This window comes from Bos mutus, chromosome 16, assembly GCF_027580195.1.
Source record: "Bos mutus isolate GX-2022 chromosome 16, NWIPB_WYAK_1.1, whole genome shotgun sequence".
Classification (NCBI taxonomy): domain Eukaryota; kingdom Metazoa; phylum Chordata; class Mammalia; order Artiodactyla; family Bovidae; genus Bos; species Bos mutus.
In genome coordinates this window covers 62,143,407-62,162,732 of record NC_091632.1, presented here as the reverse complement: position 1 = coordinate 62,162,732, position 19,326 = coordinate 62,143,407, and positions in this window count along the sequence as shown.

The window sequence follows — 19,326 nt, the reverse complement described above, 5'->3', positions numbered from 1 at the left end:
TTACTCAGTTTTCACAAAGTATGGCTCTAGATGCAGGTGTTTGGTGGGAAACTCTCTTAGTTGATTACTTCAGTACCATTAAGGCTCCACTACTGTATCAACCGCACACTCATCTGCTTAAGCGGCTCCTGTTTTTAATTGTGACACGTCTCAAGCAAGATGCTCCAAGAGCGCATTGAATAAAAATATTCAACAATTGTGACCAGGACAGTGAGGGTGACTTGATTCTTCCATTCCACCATGATTCAGGGAGAATTGGCCAAAGCTGGCACCTCAAGAACAGCATGGTGGGACATCCCTGGTGGTCCAGTGGCCAAGACACTGCACTCCAGTGCAGGGGATCTGGGCTTGATCCCTGGTCAGGAAACTAGATCCCACATGATACAACTAAGTGTTCCCCTGCCACAGCTAAAGATTCCACATGCCACAAATAAGACTCGGTGCAACCTAGTAAATTAAAAAAAAAAAAAAAAGAACATTATGGTGAGCTGATGGAAGCAGTCAAGGCTAGAGAGGGGTGAGGTCGACTCATCACAAAGAGATGGAGAGATCCGTGCAGAAGATCCAGAAGAAAAGAGAAGACCAGGCAAGTACAAGATGTGGACAAGTATTCATATCAGCAGAGGGCCAGTTCACAGGTGAGGAGAGGCAACCAGAGCTCAGAACATCAGGTTCTAGACTTTTACTTCCTTCACTGCAAGATCCCAGCCCAAAGAAGGGGTCTGAGAGACAGGGAGTGACAGAGACTGAGATGGTATCAGGACCCCAGGATGCCTCAGGCTGGGCTCAAAGCCCACAGGCAGGTAGAGCTGGACTGTGGGCTCTGGGAGGCAGGACCTTCTTTTCTTTACATCTGCATCCAGAAGGAAGGACACTGCCTGATATGAACAAGTACCCAATAAATATTTGTTGAGTGAACAAACGAAAGAAAACAAAGCAAAAGGCAAGCCGAGACATTCAGATTGAGTTAATACTGGGCTGGGCAGGCAGGCTGGAATTGTTTAGAAGTGCAGGTGCTTACAGTAAACAAAGACCATAGGTCTGTTCAAAGCAGCTGTAGGAATTAAGTCCAAACCCCACCTGTGGGTGGACTAAGGTTGAAGGACTATGCCTTGTTCATGACAGACCGACTCAGGAACCACCAGGGTCAAGGCATTTGGTTAGAGGGCTGACAGAGGTTGATATCTACAGGTGAGCCTTGCAGGTGATCTCCCTGAAGCAGGTTTTATTCCCTTATATGACATCTTTCCCTCATATGACATCCTTCCCTTGTATGACATCCTGTATTCAGGTCAAGGGACTTCTCTGGTAGCTCAGACGGTAAAGCGTCTGTCTACAATGTGGGAGACCTGGATTCGATCCCTGGGTCAGGAAGATTCCCTGGGGAAGGAAACAGCAACCCATTCTAGTACTCTTGCCTAGAAAATCCCATAGACCGAGGAGCTTGGTGCAGGCCACTGTCCATGGGGTCTCAAAGAGTCGGGCATGACTGAGTGACTTCACTTCACTTCATGCAGGTCAAGAAGCAACAGTTAGAGCCGGACATGGAACAATAGACTGGTTCAAAACTGGGAAAGGAGTACGTCAAGGCTGTATGTTGTCACCCTGTTTATTTAACTTATATGCAGAGTACATCATGTGAAATGCCGGGCTGGATAAAGCACAAGCTGGAATCAAGTTTTCTGGGAGAAATATCAATAATCTCAGATATGCCAGTGACACCACAATAATGGCAGAAAGCAAAGAGAAACTAAAGAGCCTCTTGATGAAAGTAAAAAGGAGAGTGAAAAAGCTGGCTTAAAACTCAAGATTAAAAAAAAAATGAAGATCATGGCATCTGGTCCCATCTCTTCATGGTAAATAGGTGGGAAAACAGTGGAAACAGTGACAGACTATTTTCTTGGGCTCCAAAATCACTACAAATGATGACTACAGCCATGAAATAAAAAGATGCTTGCTCCTTGGAAGAAAAGCTATGATCAACCTAGACAGCATATTAAAAAGCAGAGACATTACTTTGCCAACAAAGGTCCATCTAGTCAAAGCTATGGTTTTTCCAGTAGTCATGTATGGACGTGAAAGTTGCACCATAAAGAAGGCTGAGAGCCAAAGAACTGATGCTTTTGAATTGTGGTGCTGGAGAAAACTCTTGAGAGTCCTTGGATTGCAAGGAGATCAAAGCAGTCAATCCCAAAAGAAATCAACCCTGAATATTTATTGGAAGGACAGATGCTAAAGCTGAAGTCCTAATACTTTGGCCACCTGATGCAAAGAACCAGCTCTTTGGAAAAGACCCTGATGCCTGGAAAGATTGAAGACAGGAGGAGAAGGGGACAGCAGAGGATGAGATGGTTGGATGGCATCACTGGCTCAATAAACATGAGTTTGAGCAGGCTCCAGGAGATGGTGAAGGACAGGGAAGCCTGGTGTGCTGTAGTCCATGGGGTTGCAAAGAGTTGGACATGAACGAGAAACTGATCAACAATGTGACATCCTTCTGTGACTATGGCTCTGTCATTGAGGACCCAGGCACTCAGATTACCCACAGCAGGACAGATTCAGAGAACTGGAAGGCTGGTAGGGGTTCTGAAGGCTATTTAAAACAGACAAGGAAATTGGGACCAAAAGGAAATTAATGACTTGGTGGACAGAGTCCAGAATATTTTCTCTTTCACTCTGTTTGGTTTTCATATTTACATGGTTTGTGCTTTGGTCTGTGCCCGTAAGAGACTGTAATCTCCCCAAGGAAGACATTTTTTATAACATCATTGTCTCAAGTACACATGGTATAAAAAATGATGGGCAAGCAGTTTCAAATACAGCTGTTGACTGATAGAATGAGTGAGTAAATTTTGTAAAAAAAATATATTTTTAAAGAAACAAGTGAGGGGGCTTCCCTGGTGGCTCAGTGGTAAAGAACCTGTCTACCAATGCAGGGGACACACGCTCGATCCCGGATCCAGGAAGATCCTACATGCTGTAGAGCAACCAAGCCAGTGCGCCACAAGTATTAGTGATGCAGTTGTGGCATCGCTAGAGCCCACGCTTTGCAACAAGAGAAGCCACCTCGATGAGAAACCCACGCACACCTCAACTAGAGAGTAGCCCCCGCTCGCCACAACTAGAGAAAAGCCTGTGCAGCAAAGAAGACCCAGCACAGCCAAAAATAAAGAAAAAGACAAGTGATTTGTTTTGAAATTCAGATTCCCTGCACAATGAAAAATCTATAAAGAGCTCAATGTAGCCGCTTTTCCTCTCATGCATCTCCAATCTTCAGGATGCAGACAGTATACCACCTCTGGTTTAGGGCCTGATAATAGAAACAGTGGAGATGAGATGGTCCTGGGTTTTCCTGGTGGTTCAGCTGGTAAAGAATCTGCCTGCAATGCGGGAGACCTGGGTTCGATCCCTGGGTTGGGAAGATCGCCTGCAGAAGGGAAAGGCCACCTACTCCAGTATCCTGGCCTGGAGAATTCCATGGGCTCTACAGTCCATGGAGTTTCAAAGAGTCAGACACAACTGAGCAACGTTCACTTTCACTTTGTGATTTTATTAATTCAATTTTGAAAATCATACGCACAACTTAAAAATTTAGAGTGTGCCCTCAATATTCTTTTTAGCCATATGTTTATTATGCATAAATGAAAACTGATATTTTACAAATGACACATTCCAGTCAGCTTTTGTTATTTTATAACAACCTTACTTTATAAGTTAGCCTTCTGCATTTCTCTAATAGTATATTAAAATACATTAGGAATCATTAGGTCATTTGGAGTCTAAAAAACAAAACAAACAAAAACCAAATTCATAGATACAGAGAACAGATGGGTGGTTGCCAGAGGGGAGGGGCTTTGGGGATGGGTGAGATGAGTGAAGGGGGATTAAAGTTACAGACTTCCACTGACAAAGTAAACAAATCACAGGGGTGTAATGCGCAGCATGGTGACAATAGTTAATAATACTGTATCACGTATTTGAAACTTGCTAAGAGAGTCAATATTAAAAGTCCTCATCACAAGAAAAAAGTATTTTGTAACTATGTATGGTGACAGATGATAACTAGACTTATTGTGATCATTTCACAATGTATACAAATATCAAGTCTTTATGTTGTACACCAGAAACTAAAGCAATTTTATGTCAGTTATACCTCAATTTTAAAAAAGAAAGATGTAATTCCAGTGTTGTTGCTTAGTCTTTAAGTCACGTCTGACTCTTTTGCGACCCCATGAACTGTAGCCCATCAGACTCTCCTGTCCATGGAATTTCCCAGGCAAGATTACTGGGATGGGTTGTCATTTCCTTCTCTGGTGGGTCCTCCCAACCCAGGGATCAAACCTGCGTCTCCTGCATCATTGGCAGGCAGGTTTTTTACCACCAAGCCACCGGGGAAGCCCCCAGTGTTGATGGGAGGCAATAAATTAAAAAAATCTCAAATTCTTCTTTAAAATGGTTAGTTCTTTCAAAGTGGAAACTCTGTGATTGGGAAAGAAAGGTTGGAACAGGGAAGAGGGGAGAGTGAATAGAGGGCCTGGACTGACATATACACACACTGCTGCTGCTGCTGCCAAGTCGCGCCAGTCGTGTCCGACTCTGTGCGACGCCATAGACGGCAGCCCATGAGGCTCCCCCGTCCCTGAGATTCTCCAGGCAAGAACACTGGAGTGGGTTGCCATTGTCTTCTCCAATGTAGGAAAGTGAAAAGTGAAGCGAAGTCGCTGAGTCTTGTCCAACTCTTAGTGACCCCATGGATTGTGGCCCACCAGGCTCCTCCATCCATGGGATTTTCCAGGCAAGAGTACTGGAGTGGGGTGCCAACTGCATATAAAATTGGATAACTAATAAGAACCTACTGTATAGCACAAGGAACTCTACTCAAGATTCTCTAATGGTCTATATGGGAAAAGAATTTGAAAAAAAAGAGTGGGTATATGTATATATATATATATATGTATATAAAATGGAATCATTTTGCTGTACAGTTGAAATTGACACAGCACTGTAAATCAACTACACTTCAATAAAATTTTTTTTCAAAACAAGGAAGAAAGTCTAGAACGGTGGTCATACTGGCTAATGTTCTTTAGCACACTGGTTTGAAAGCAAAGGTACATATCCTGAGGAGTCCTCTAAAAACAAATATCCCGGGAATTCCCTTGCTGTCCAGCGGTTAGGACTCTGTGCTCTCACTACTGAGGGCCTGGGCTCAATGCCTTGTCGGGGAACTAAGATTCCACAAGCCAAACAGCCAAAATAAAATAAAATAAAAAACATATATCCAGACCCAACTCTAAACAAGATTCAAAGATGGGACTCAAGCATTTTTATTTTGAAAAAACTCCCTGAGGATTTTGATGTACACTCTGATTAACAAACAGCACTAGAAGAAAAAAACCAAATTAACAAATTCTTTAGTGACTGCCCCAAGGAAAGTGATATTTCCTCTGAAAATTCTGAATTTCTCTTTCAATTTCCTCTTTCACGTTTGAAGTCTCTCCATCCACCCTCACCACCCTCCACCACTACCGGTACCCAGATTATTCAGCTTCAGCCCATTCACACTGCTCTCATGGAAGGTCTCCTAAAGTCATTCACACTACGATGTAGATAACTGATAAGGCTTAATACGTCATCCATGGACAGAAGCAGGTTCTCTGGGCCTTGGCACTGTTGCCATGCTGGGCTGGATAACTCTGCTGTAGGGGCCATCCTGGGTCTTGCAGGAAGTTTCGCGGTGTCACTCACGTAATCTACTCGCAAGACGACAGTACCACCCTCCCAGGTTATAACAGTCAAAAGTGTCTCCCCACATTGCCAAATGTCCCCTGGAGGGCAAACCTGCCCTGCCTTGAGAATCACTGAACTAGAAAACAACCCCAAATGTGTATCAGGAGGAGCTAGGGTGCTTTGTGCACAAAGATAGACCCTGTAGAAATTGAGAAATGGAGAAGATCATTATGGCTAAGAAATCTGGAGAACTTTATGTAAGAGGCAGAACCTACAGGGCCTGGATTAAGACACAGAGAGTATTATTGTTTCCACGCACCCATCAGACCTCTATTTGTAGAGTGATTTGAGTTTTAACGATGATCAAAGGACGAGAAGGACTCTAACTATGGCATTTTAGGCCTGAGCTAATTCATGGCTGGAGTATTTGAAGAACTGGAGAGACTTTCCCTGTACTCACCCAATCCTGGCACTCTCCCAGAGGTAAAAATGGGCCTCAGGAATACTACTCAGCCATGGTAAGAATGAAACAATGCAGTGACATGGATGGGCCTAGAAATTCTCATGCTAAGCAAAGTCAGTCAGAAAGAGAAAGACAAATACCATAGGATATCACTTACATGTGGACTCTAAAACAGGACACAAACGAACTCAGCTACGAAACAGACTCAGGAGAATAGACTTGCAGTTGCCAAAGGGTAGGAGGAGCAGGTGGAGGAGGGAAGGACTGGGAGTTTGAGATTTGCAGACGCAAATTAGTATATACAGAATGGATAACCGACAAGGTCCTACTGCGTAGCACAGGTAACTATATTCAATATCTTGTGATAAAATGTAATGGAAAATAATGTGATAAGGAATGTATATATATGTATAAATGAGTCACTTTGCAGACATTAGTACAACACTGTAAATCAACTCTACTTCAGTAAAAATGTTAAATAATAGCCCCGAGGAAGCAAACTCCCTTCAGAGAGAGTCTGGGAAGCTGGAGACAGTCCAGGTAAATTCCAGAAGTCAGGTCACTAAAGAGCTGCTCACTTCTGAGGGCCATCACAACCCTCCAGGGCCCTGCAACACTGGGCTGGAGCCAGCCCTGGGCCCCCAGGAGGCCTTTCCAGTAGACGCAGTCACCATTCAGAAGGAGTGTTGCTGTTGGCTGTGAAACAATAAAAAAGAATTACACAAAGGGTGTGGTGCCAGCAGGCCAAAGAGGCCTCAGTGAGGAGACATTTCTGAAGTCCGAAGGTGTGCGTGGGGGCTGTGTAAAGGCCCCGGTTAATTTTTAACCTCCGCAAGGATGAGTACTGAATCAGAGGACAGCATTTCTAGCATTTCTATGGTGTCAGGCAATATTCCTATTGAGGCCAGGGTGTCACCAGACAGGTACCAGGTGAGTAATGCCCTGGGCAGTGGCCCACTGTACCCTAAGTCACCTTCCCCCCACGGCCCAGTTTAAATTACACCGGGATCCAGGGTTTCACACTTGTCCTGGCTGACGTGTTCCTTCCAGCTACCTTTCCATTGTTCCACCTTCCTCTTTGTTGCCGCATTCAGGAGACTACTATTTCACATTGTTAACTCATTGCCATGGTTTCCATTCAATGAGCGGTGATGTCACAGCGATGAGAACTAGAGCTCTCTCTCTCCTCTGATTACAGCCTGCTACAGTTCCCTTGTCACATGCCCTACAATTCGGTTAATGCTCACAGCAATCAGTTCTCTTTTACATGGGTTCTGTCTTTCACTGGCCGTGTGATTTCCAGCTGATCGCAGGGCAGGGGCTGAGCGGAGATGAAAACTGGGACGGGCAGGATCCATGGGTGGCATCCAGGTGCAGGCTCTGTGCCTGATCACAGAGCAGCCTCAGGCACGGGCAGTAGAAATGACGGAATGGAAGATTACAAAGTCTGCAGCTCTTAAAAGTTCTATTTTGACATCAATAGCAACTTTTCAAATCAAGGTGAGTAAAAAGATACCCACTCCAGTATTCGTGCCTGGAGCATCCCACGGACAGAGGAGCCTGGCAGGCTGCAGTCCATAGGTCGCAAAGAGTTGGACACGACTGAAGCGACTGAGCACAAAAAGGTGTAAAAACTATCCGTCATCCCACCACATAGAGCTAATCATTATCAACATTTTCACTCTCACTCTAGACTTTATTCACACATATGGGTAGCAGAGAAAAGAGCCCATGAATGGAGACTGGGGATGTGGTAATCTCCTCACCTTAAACCTGATATAAGGGACTTCCAGGGTGGTCCAGTGGCTAAGACTCCGAGGTCCCAATGCAGGGGACCTGGGTTTGATCCCTGGTCAGGGAACTAGGTCCCACATGCCATTACTAAGCCCCGTCAAATAAATAAACAAATAAAATATTTTAAAAACAAACAAAAAAACTGATAAAGATGCGTGTTTTTTCTTGCCCATATGCATAGGGATCCCAGGGTTCTGGATAAAGGAAGAGGGAAGGGATTACACATGTCGACTAGAGGGAAAGAGATGAGGTTCTCCTGGGTTCTACGGAGTGGTTTGGAGGCACTGTAAATAAAAAGGGTTAGATATAATCAGATCTTAAAGGAGCTAATTCTCAGGACAGCCTGGGACTCAGACCAAAAGCAGCCTTGGTGGCCTTATTGGCAAAGAAACACACAGAAAGGACGCCCTTTCTCCCTGAATCCACTGCAGACTACTGAGCAGCCTTGAGGTTCACACCTTCTGTAAACAACCGTGTGCTTAGGCATATCTGACTCTTTTGAGACCCATGCACCCATCAGACTCCTCTGTCCATAGGATTTCCTAGGCAAGAATACTGGTTGCCATTTTCTGCTCCAGGGGATCTTCCCAACTCAGAGATCAAACCTGTGTCTCCTATATTGTAGGCAGATTCTTTACCACTAGTGCCACATGGGAAGCCACAGGCCTTCTGTGCCACAGGAAGGAATTGCCTTTGGGATGTCTCCCCTGGGATGTCTCGCAGGTGCCTCTAACTCAACAAGTCCCAGTGTGAACTCTTACCTATTCCCTTTCTCTTGCTGTGTTCCCAGCCTGTGATTGTCAGCACCATCATCTGCCAGTTGTTCAAGTCACACCCTTAGGAATGATGTTAGCCTTTGGCCTCTCCCTCGCCCTCCGTAATCCATCAACCACCAAGGCCTACCGAATCTACATGCCAATTGTCTCTTGAATCCATTCTGCTGCCTCTGTTCTAGTCCAGGACGACGTCGTCTGGTTACCTGTGTGGCTCCGTAGTCTCCTAGAAGCTATGCAGGCTTTGATCTCAGTCCCCCTCCGCCCTTCCTCCCCGGGGCTGTCAGAGTGAACCTTCTAAAGCAAAGATAGAACCCTGTCTCTCTGCTGCTCACACAATGCCAGCAATACTTCATCCTCGATGGAGCCTGCCATCCCAGGGTCTACACAGCCAGGCCTGATTGTCAGTCTTGTAACTGTGCCTCAACCTACCTCCGCCTCCTCTTCACTCTTCATGCTTTTGTAACGTCAAACCATGCGAAATTCCGCAAATACATTGTATATTCTTTTTCCCCTCCTTCTCTCTCATCTGCACATTGCTCAGCTTATCTTCCTAAAAGCGACTCTCTTTACAATTCTCATTTCTAGGGTTTCTCACCTTTTAAAGGATCTCTGGCCCCTCTAGGGAGATTTAAGTATCTCTTCTCCTATGTTCTTATTGTAGTTTGTTCATAAATTCATTTCAGTTCCTTCACATTCTTCTGTCATGGAGGGTTAGCAAATCCATGTCTCCATTAATTTGTAAGCTCCCTTGGGAAGAGGGACATGACTTTTGATCTTGAGGTCCTAGCATTTAGCAACATGATTAGTGCCCATGAGGTGCTCAATAAATATTCAAGACACAGATGAATGAATGGATGGATAAACAAATGATGAATAACCCCCAACTTTAAAACTAAACAATAAGCCCAAACCTTTGCCCCGTCTTTGAACTGTTCTCTGGGTGTAGATTATTGTACATCAGCATAAAGCAGGTTCTACCCACTCCTGTTTCCACAACAGGAGGTTCAGACATGGAAATTGGAGGCACAGGCTTTGGAGTGAGATCACCTTGAGTTCAAATTGGGCTTCTCTCATTTATTAGCCGAGTGACAGTCTAGCTACGTGAGCTTCTCTTTTCTACTAACTTCACAGCTTTATAATCTTACTCCTCTCCCTTCCCACTGTGCAGTCCAACTCCTTATTTGGTTGATGCTCCCAAAACATGCCAGACTTTCTCTCTCTTTCTGTTAAATGGGGGTATTACAGCATCCTTTATAGGATTGCTGTGAGGATGAAATGATATATTTTATATAAAGAGTTCAACATAATACCTGACAGGTAGGAATTGCTCAATAAGTGATGGTTGTTATTTCTATTATTTTTTCAGTCTTATTTCATCACTGTGTTATCCAGCCACTGAAATAATTGCCCTTAACCTTTTTAGTGTCAAAGACTCTCTTAGTCTTTGATGTCAAAGTCTTTGCACATGAACACAAATTTTACATATAATTTCAAGAGTGTCAAGAAACTCCACAAACAGTTCCTTGGAATCCACACTGGGACTCCTTCACTAGAAGGTGGAAAAGTAAACCGGATGAATTATTCTAACTGTATTCTGCTTTAAAAAAATCTGAAACATAGCTGTAAACTGTCAATAACTGAGTGAAAGACAAGAGATGCATCTGAATTTCTTAATACTTCTGGCAAAATGCCATCAGACTAAGGTAATTATTTAAAGAAAAAACTTGATAGCTTTCAAAAATGCAGCTCGGGGACTTCTCCTAACTTTCTAGTGGACCCTATCTGCCTCTCTGGACACTGGTTAGTGGTTCTCCTAACAGTTTTCAAGATGGATAAATCAATGAGAATTCATTAGCTATGTGTGTGTGCTAAGTTGCTTCACTTGTGTCCAACTCTATGTGACACTATGGACTGTAACCCACCAGGCTCCTCTGTCCTTGGGATTCTCCAGGCAAGAATACTGAAGTGAATTGCCATGCCTTCCTCCAGGGATCAAACCTGCATCTCTTATGTCTCCTGTGTTGGCAGGCAGTTTCTTTACTATTAGCACCACTTGGGAAGCCCCTCATTAGCCATGAAAATGAAAGTATTAGCCATTCAGTCATGTCTGACTCTTTGCAACCCCATGGACTGTAGCCCCCCAGGCTCCTCTGTCCACAGAGTTGGCACTATCAAATAATGCAATAAAGGAAAGTTTTAAAACTAATTAAAATTCAGAAACACTAGGCATTGTTCTGGGTTTCACTGTGTCAGCTGGAAATCATCCACTGTCAGTGTCTGGAAATGACGCAGACAACATGGCAATCAAAACCTAATCAGTGCTTGTCTTTCTAATAGAACTTATCAGGCACCAACTTGCTTTGTGTCAATAGGGGAATAGAGTTTTTCTTTTTAAATACATTATAACCTTTTACAATAAGTGAAATGTACTAGGAGCCCTCTTGATTTAAAGGACTATGATGATCAAATGTATAAAAAGTTAAGAATCCTTCTCTTTATTAGCAATTACCCAGTAATTTTAATATGTTATATGTTTGGATTTTATCATTTAGGATATTTTAATAACAAAATACAGCCATACAGCATTGAGGTCATCTGCAAAGCACCTAATTTTTCTTTCTACTTTGGGAAAACACCACATTTGAACTAACCCTCATTTGGGCTGCAATTAGTATTTTAGTGAAGCTTGAAATTGCTCAACTAGAATTGGGAGCTATGCCAGTCCACATACAGAATTTTCTAGGTAACTATCAGAGCTCCAAAGAGAATGTCAGGGTTGCGAGGAATAAACATCTGCTGTGTGACCTGAAAGTAACAAGGTAAAGGTTCAACCCTCTTGTCATTCTTGGGCACTTTGGTGGAGACCACTTATTCCTCTCCAGTGTCCATTCTCTTCTCTTTATTTAATAGGAAACTTCCTCTCAAGTTCTGACAGGCACATGGCTGACCAACAGAAAACTACATTTCTCAGCCTCCTCATAGCTATGGCCATGGGCCCCAGTTCCCACCCATGAGATGTGAGTAGGAGGGACCAGTGCAACTCCTCTGATGTATCACATCCTTAAGATAAATTTGATTCCATCCTTATCTCCTCTTTTTCATTCCCAGAAATTAGATTGAGGATGAAGTATGAACCAGTTGTGACCATCAGACTAGAACAGCATCTTGCAGGAAGATTGAGCAACAGGAGAAAAGAAGCCTGGGTCCTTGGTCCTTGGTCCTTGGAGAGGCACAGCCACTTCTCAACCTTGGACTGACTGCGGACATCTGGTCTATAATGAGAGAGAGAGAGAAAGAGAGCACTCAGTTTCTAGCCTTTAAGACTGTATATGCACCTCTTTGTTGTAGCAGCCTAGCTTGTACCCTAATTGACCTACACACCCCTTTAGAATGATACACAGCTTGCTAGGTATGTGCTAAGCTCGTTGCCAATGATCTCTGTACACTTTTATGCAAACCCCGTCTGTTGAATATGGACTCTCTTCTAGCCAATAGCATCTGACAAATATGATGGATGTCCATGATTATGTTTCAAAAGTTAATTACTTCTCTAACAGATTTTTGCTGGTTTTGATGATGCAAGCTGCCAGGTTGAAGAGGCCCATGGGGCAGGGAACTGAAGGAAGAGCCAGCCAGAAACTGAGAACCTAGGTCCAACAGTCCACAGTGGCCTCAATTCTGCCAACAACCCTAGGGGATGGGAAATAGATTCTTAAGACCCGAAGACAGCTACTCCCAGTTGACACCTTGATTGTTGTCTGTGAAAGGGTCTGTAGTATTAGAACTAGTTAAGCCATGTTCAGATTTCTGACCCACAGGGACTCTGAGACAATAAGTGTGTATTGTTTCAAGCTTTGTGTTAATTTGTTATGCAGTAATAGTAAACTATGCCACACAGACATAATTTTACTTCCACACAATGATACGTCACAGACATCGTGTATTGACATCAGAATATTAATTCTAAAATATCAGAGGAAGTGAGCTAGACTCTCATAGGGCAAAGGGTGCAGTCCCTGAGTTCTCAGGTGTGACCTTCCACTTTGGGGTCCATAGACTTGATTTATTCATAAGCCCAGAGTCGTTCAGGCTCAGGGGAGCTTCACTGGCTAAACAAACTCTCAAAAGACTTCTATCTAAATCAGAATGCTAATTTGTTAATTTACCTCGAGGAAGAAAACTTTCAAGTGGATCAGATAAATTATATCTTTATAAATTGGAGCTTTTTGAGGCTCAATTACATTGAAAAAAGTAGGGAAAACCGCTAGACCATTCAGGTATGACCTAAATAAAATCCCTTATGATTATACAGTGGAAGTGACAAATAGATTCAAGGGATTAGATCTGATAGATAGAGTGCCTGAAGAAGAACTATGGACAGAGGTTCGTAACATTGTACAGGAGGCAGTGATCAAGACCATCCACAAGAAAAAAAAAATGCAAAAAGGCAAAATGGTTGCCTGGGAGGCCTTACAAATAGCTGAGAAAAGAAGAGAAGCTAAAGGCAAAGGAGAAAAAGAAATATATACCCATTTGAATGCAGAGTTCCAAAGAATAGCAAGGAGAGATAAGAAAGCCTTCCTCAGAGATCAATGCAAAGAAATAGAGGAAAACAATAGAATGGGAAAGGCTGGATATCTCTTAAAGAAAATTAGAGATACCAAGGGAACATTTCATGGGAAAAGGGGCACAATTAAGGACATAAATGGTATGGACCTAATAGAAGCAGAAGATATTAAGAAGAGGTGGCAAGAATATACAGAAGAACTATACAAAAAAGATCTTCATGACCCAGATAACCACGATGGTGTGATCACACATCTAGAGCCAGATATCCTGGAATGTGAAGTCAAGTGGGCCTTAGGAAGCATCACTTGAACAAAGCTAGTGGAGGTGATGGAATTCCAGTTGAGCTATTTCAAATCCTCAAAGACGATGCTGTTTAAGTGCTGCATTCAATATGCCCACAAATTTGGAAAACTTAGCAGTGGCCACGGGACTGGAATATGTCAGTTTTCATGCCAATCCATAAGAAAGGCAATGCCAAAGAATGTTCAAACTACTGCACAATTGCACTCATGTTACACGCTAGTAAAGTAATGCTCAAAATTCTCCAGGCTAGGCTTCAGCAGTAGGTGAATCATGAACTTCCGGATGTTCAAGCTGGATTTAGAAGAGGCAGAGGAACCAGAGATCATATTGCCAACATCCGCTGGATCACAGAAAACTCAAGAGATTTTCAGAAAAACATCTACTTCTGCTTCATTGACTATGCTAAAGACTTTGACTGTTGATCACAACAAACTGGAAAATTCTTCAAGAGATGGGAATACCGGACCACCTTACCTGCCTCCTGAGAAATCTGTATGAAGGTCAAGAAGAAACATAACTGGACATAAAACAACAGACTGATTCCAAATCAGGAAAAGAGTACGTTAAGGCTGTATATGGTCATCCTGCTTATTTAACTTATATGCAGAGTACACCATGTGAAATACTGGGCTGGAAGAAGCACATGCTGGAATCAAGATTATCAGTAACCTCAGAAATATCAGTAACCTCAGATATGCAGATGACACCACCCTTATGACGGAAAGCGAAGAACTAAAGAGCCTCTTGATGAAAGTGAAAGAAGAGAGTGAAAAAGTTGGCTTAAAATTCAACATTCAAAAAACTAAGATCATGGCATCTGGTTCCATCACTTCAGGGCAAAAAATGGGGAAACAATGGAAACAGTGAAAGACTTTATTCTCTTTGGCTCCAAAATCACTGCAGATGGTGGCTGCAGTCATGAAATTAAAAGAGGCTTGCTCCTCAGAAGAAAAGCTATGACCAACCTAGACAGCATATTAAAAAGCAGACATTACTTTGCCTACAAGATCCGTATAGTCAAAGCTACTGGATTTTCCAGTAGTCATGTATGGATGTGAGAGTCAGACCATAAAGAAGGCTGAGCACTGAAGAACTGACGCTTTTGAACTGTGGTGTTGGAGAAGACTCTTGAGAGTCCCCTGGACAGCAAGGAGATCAAACCAGTGATTCCTAAAGGAAATTGGTCCTGAATATTCCACCTGGGCTCTCCCTCTCGGATGCGCACTTACTGACTTCCCTGCCAGTGCTCCCATGATGTCTTTGGCCTGGGGCTCTTCCCCTCCATTGCCACTATTGCCATTGTGCAACACAACAAAGGTGACCCAACCACCGCCCAAGTGTTACATATTGCTTTGACCTTCTTTTCTTAAATGGAAATCAATCCTGGATATTCATTGGAAGGACTGATGCGGAAGCTGAAGCTCCAATACTTTGGCCACCTGATGCTGGGAAAGATTGTAAAGCAGGAGGAGAAGGGGATGACAGAGGATGAGATGGCTGGATGGCATCACTGATTCAATGGACATGAATTTGAGTGAACTTCAGGAGATAGTGAAGGACAGGGAAGCCTAGTGTACTGCGGTCCATGGGGTCGCAGAGTCAGACACGACTGAGCAACTGAACTACAACTACTTCTGCATATCCACTGGAAACTGACATAATCCTCCATGGCTCCATTTCCCATTTTTATACATACACATCCCCCTCTTTGTCCTGTTTCTTCATTTTAAGCCCCGTTCTCCAATCTTGAAACCTCATGAAGTTTCTGGTTCACTGACCATTTTTTCATTTTCTTTGAGCTTCATTCCTTCTCTATTCATTCTAGACTTTATGCTTCATTGCTTCAACTGCTTCCAGGAGGGCCCTTGGCCTTTCTGCTCCTGTATGTTTTGCTTTCTGGAACTTATTATGATCCAAATTATCCAATGATCTCATTGAAAATCAAGCAGTTGAACCCTGCTGCATAAATTCACACCATCAAGGAGAATGGTGCCACTCTAGACATGGTCTCCAAGCTCAGATGGACATTCCTCATTCTCCCACCCTATCTGATTATATGTCCTGCTTCCAAGCTATGCATGTACATTAGACACACACATTTGACACATACCTCTTATATGTCATGTGTTGCATTAAGAATGGAATTTTGAATACAAATATGGTCCCCATCCTTCCTGAAACTTATATTGTACTTAAATCATTATACTGTACTTGCTGATTCCCTCATTAGGCTCACTTCATTTTATTTATATTTTGGTTTCACAGTGTATGAGATATAGGAAGTGTTATATATATTTTTGTTGTATAAATGAACAAATGAATGAAAAAGATAACTACTGCAGATAATTAAGCCTACCTAGAATATCCAAATTTTCCTATTCAACAGTCAAAGGGCTGTCTGTTCTCAGAGTGACTATAAGATGCATGAGAAGAAAAAAAGCATCATTTGATTTGACTTCTCTACCTCAAATATTTATTGCCATTCTCCATTTAGATATCAAGTTTTAAAAAATTTGTCAAGTTGTTTAGGACAAATGCCGTCCAAGACAGTACATTTCCCCTCATACAGTGGTGTGGGTGTCCCTGTCCTTGTCAGTTAAACTTGTGTCTTTTAGTCTCTGTCTCCCTGTCTTTCTTTTTTTTTTTTTTTTTTAATTCATTTTTTTGGTTGCAACAGATCTTGGTTGTTGCATGCAGGATCTTTAATTGCAGCATGCAAACTCTTAGTTGCAGCATCTGGGATCTAGTTCTCTGACTAGAAATCGAACCCTGGCTCCTGCACTGAGAGTGCAGAGTCTTAGCCACTGGACCACCAGGGAAGCTCCTTCCCTGTCTTTCTGAGGGTCTTTCCTGGTTAGCTGACCTCTGTCTCATCTGGACATTAATTCCTGTGCTGGGGCGGGGAATGCCTGAGTATTTAGAAACCATCTAGATTACCATTGCATTGCCTGTTGGTCAGGGGAGATCTCCATTGACAAAGAAGTCAATAAGTCAGGGGGAAGGCATGGCAATGGAAAGGGGCTCAAGACAGAGAAAGTGACTGTGAGCAAGAAAAAACTCCTTCAAGGCTATAATTCAAAAAGATACACGCACAACTCTGTTCCGAGCAGCAGTCTTCACAATAGGCAAGACATGGAATTGTCCATCGACAGATAAATGGATAAAGAAGATGTGGTACATATATACAATGGGATATTACTCGATCATAAAAAAGAACGAAATAATGCCATTTGTAGCAACATGGATGGACCCAGACATCATCATACTAAGTGAAGTAAGTCAGAATGAGAAAGACAGATCCCATATGACACCACGTATAAGGGGAATCTAAAATCGGACACAAATGAATTTATCTACAAAAGAGAAACAGACATGGAGGACAGGCTTGTGGTTGACAAAGGGCAGGAGGGATGGATTGGAAGTTTGAACTTAGCAGATTAACAGATACAAACTATTGTATATAGAATGGATAAATAACAAGGTCCTACTACACAGCACAGGGAACTATATTCAATATTCTGTAATAAGCTATAATGGAAAAGAATATTTAAAAGAATAGGTGTATACACACACACGTGTGTATATATATAACTAAATCACTTTGCTGTACATGTAAAACTAACACAAAGTTGTAAATCAACTAAATTTCAATAAAATAAAATTTTAAAAACCAAGTGAAAAAGAACAAGTTCCTCTTCTTTGAACTACAAACTCATATCCAGAATGCTTTTATTTCAGAGTCTTTTTACCTAATTACTACATTGGTGTGGTAATTGAGCACATGGCCCCAGAAATCCTGGGTGAATAGAAATAATCAGGCAATAGGGGAAAGGGAGAAAGGGCAAAGAGAAACCATCTTCCCTGATGTGAAACATCACCTCCCCAGTAAGGCTTACCCAGCCACTCACATTTAATTCCATGCCTCATGTCTAGGTTCTAACAATGCCCTTTACATCTCTTCTTATCACAGGAATCTTTAGCACTGTTTTTTGCACATTTCATGAACGGTGGGCACTCTGGAGAGATATTTTCTAATGTAACCCCAAGATGCGGCTATTCCTGGTTATCCAGCTGGTCCTGTGTTTAATTGTTTTCACCTCCAAAGAGCATCATATTCAGTTTAAGGGAAAGAATTTCAAAATCAATTTGTAATATACCAGCCTTTTTGCTACTATTTTGAAGGTTGCTTAAGATATTCTCAGAAAAAATTCTTAACATGAAATTAATTTCTTTTGTATCAAGAAAATGCATGTATTTTGATAATACTGGTCAAACCATAGAAGGAAAGGTGGATGTAAACACAGCACTCTGCTTTTTGAACACCCTATCAAAGTATATTATTTTCACTTACCATCATACTTAATAGCTGTCAATCTTGTAATCACCATATGAAAGAATCCCGTGAATATAAAGGCTGTAAAGAATAGTTCAAGTAGCAAACCACAAAGAGAGAAAAAAAAACAAAAAACAAAAAACGAACTCAAAAGCTACAGTTAGTAAACGCAAGTTAATGTCTTATCTACAAATGCATTCTTCAGTTTCCAGAATTTACAGGAGAGCATTCAGAGATGAGAAATAATTATCTAAAAGGCAGGAACAAATTTAGAAGTCTTGGAAGTAAATATTGCTATAAAATGGGTACAAATTAAAGTATTAGCTGCTGCTGCTGCTGGTGCTAAGGCACTTCAGTCGTGTCTGACTCTGTGCAACCCCATAGATGGCAGCCCACCAGGCTCCGCCATCCCTGGGATTCTCCAGGCAAGAACACTGGAGTGGGTTGCCATTTCCTTCTCCAATGCATGAAAAGTGAAAAATGAGTCGCTCAGTCGTGTCCAACTCTATGCGACCCCATAGACAGCAGCCTACCAGGCTCCTCTGTCCGTGGGATTTTCCAGGCAAGAGTACTGGAGTGGGTTGCCATTGCCTTCTCCGAAGTATTAGCTATTGGATACATTTTCTTATATATAGGTCAATTTCACTGACTGGTTAATTGTTAATTTCTAACTTATAATATATTTATACTTCTTAAAACAAAAATAATACAGTCGTCATTGTGTCTGATCTGAAATTACACACTAGATTTCAATTCATTCCATGAGCAAACATAAAATTTGAAAGGTAAAAAAAAATTCATATCCCAAAGTAAAAAAAAAAAAAGATAATACATGTATTTTTGTTAAACTCTCCAGCATCTTTTGAACTCTACCTAGCCTGCCCCACTCAGAGCCCACGTCAGAGTCAAAATGAGCCCTTTTTCTGACACACTTCAAGCTGCGCAAGCTTCCTTTGCTTGCTCACCTTGGTACTTGCTGTTACCTCTGCTCAACAGCCCCTCCTACTCCCCTCCCCACCTCTTTTCTATTTGTTGTGGATAAATGGTCAGGGGGTGTCAACAGCTGGTCTATTTCACGCTGTACTTCCCCTGTCACCTACCACATTATATTCAAGTCGTTTGTTTAATTACTCATCTCTGTCACTAGACTATAGACTTCTCGACCACATCCACCTTGGTTCTTTTCATAGCCCCAGCTCCATATCTGACTCAGGATAAGTGTACAACTAATGCTTAGTGAATGAATGAACTTAAGCCACTCCCTCTCCAAGTGACTTATCCTTCTGAGCCAACAACTTTACCCAGGTTTTGCCCAGACCCTCCTGTCTAACCTGGATTTCAGGATGCCACTTCCCACT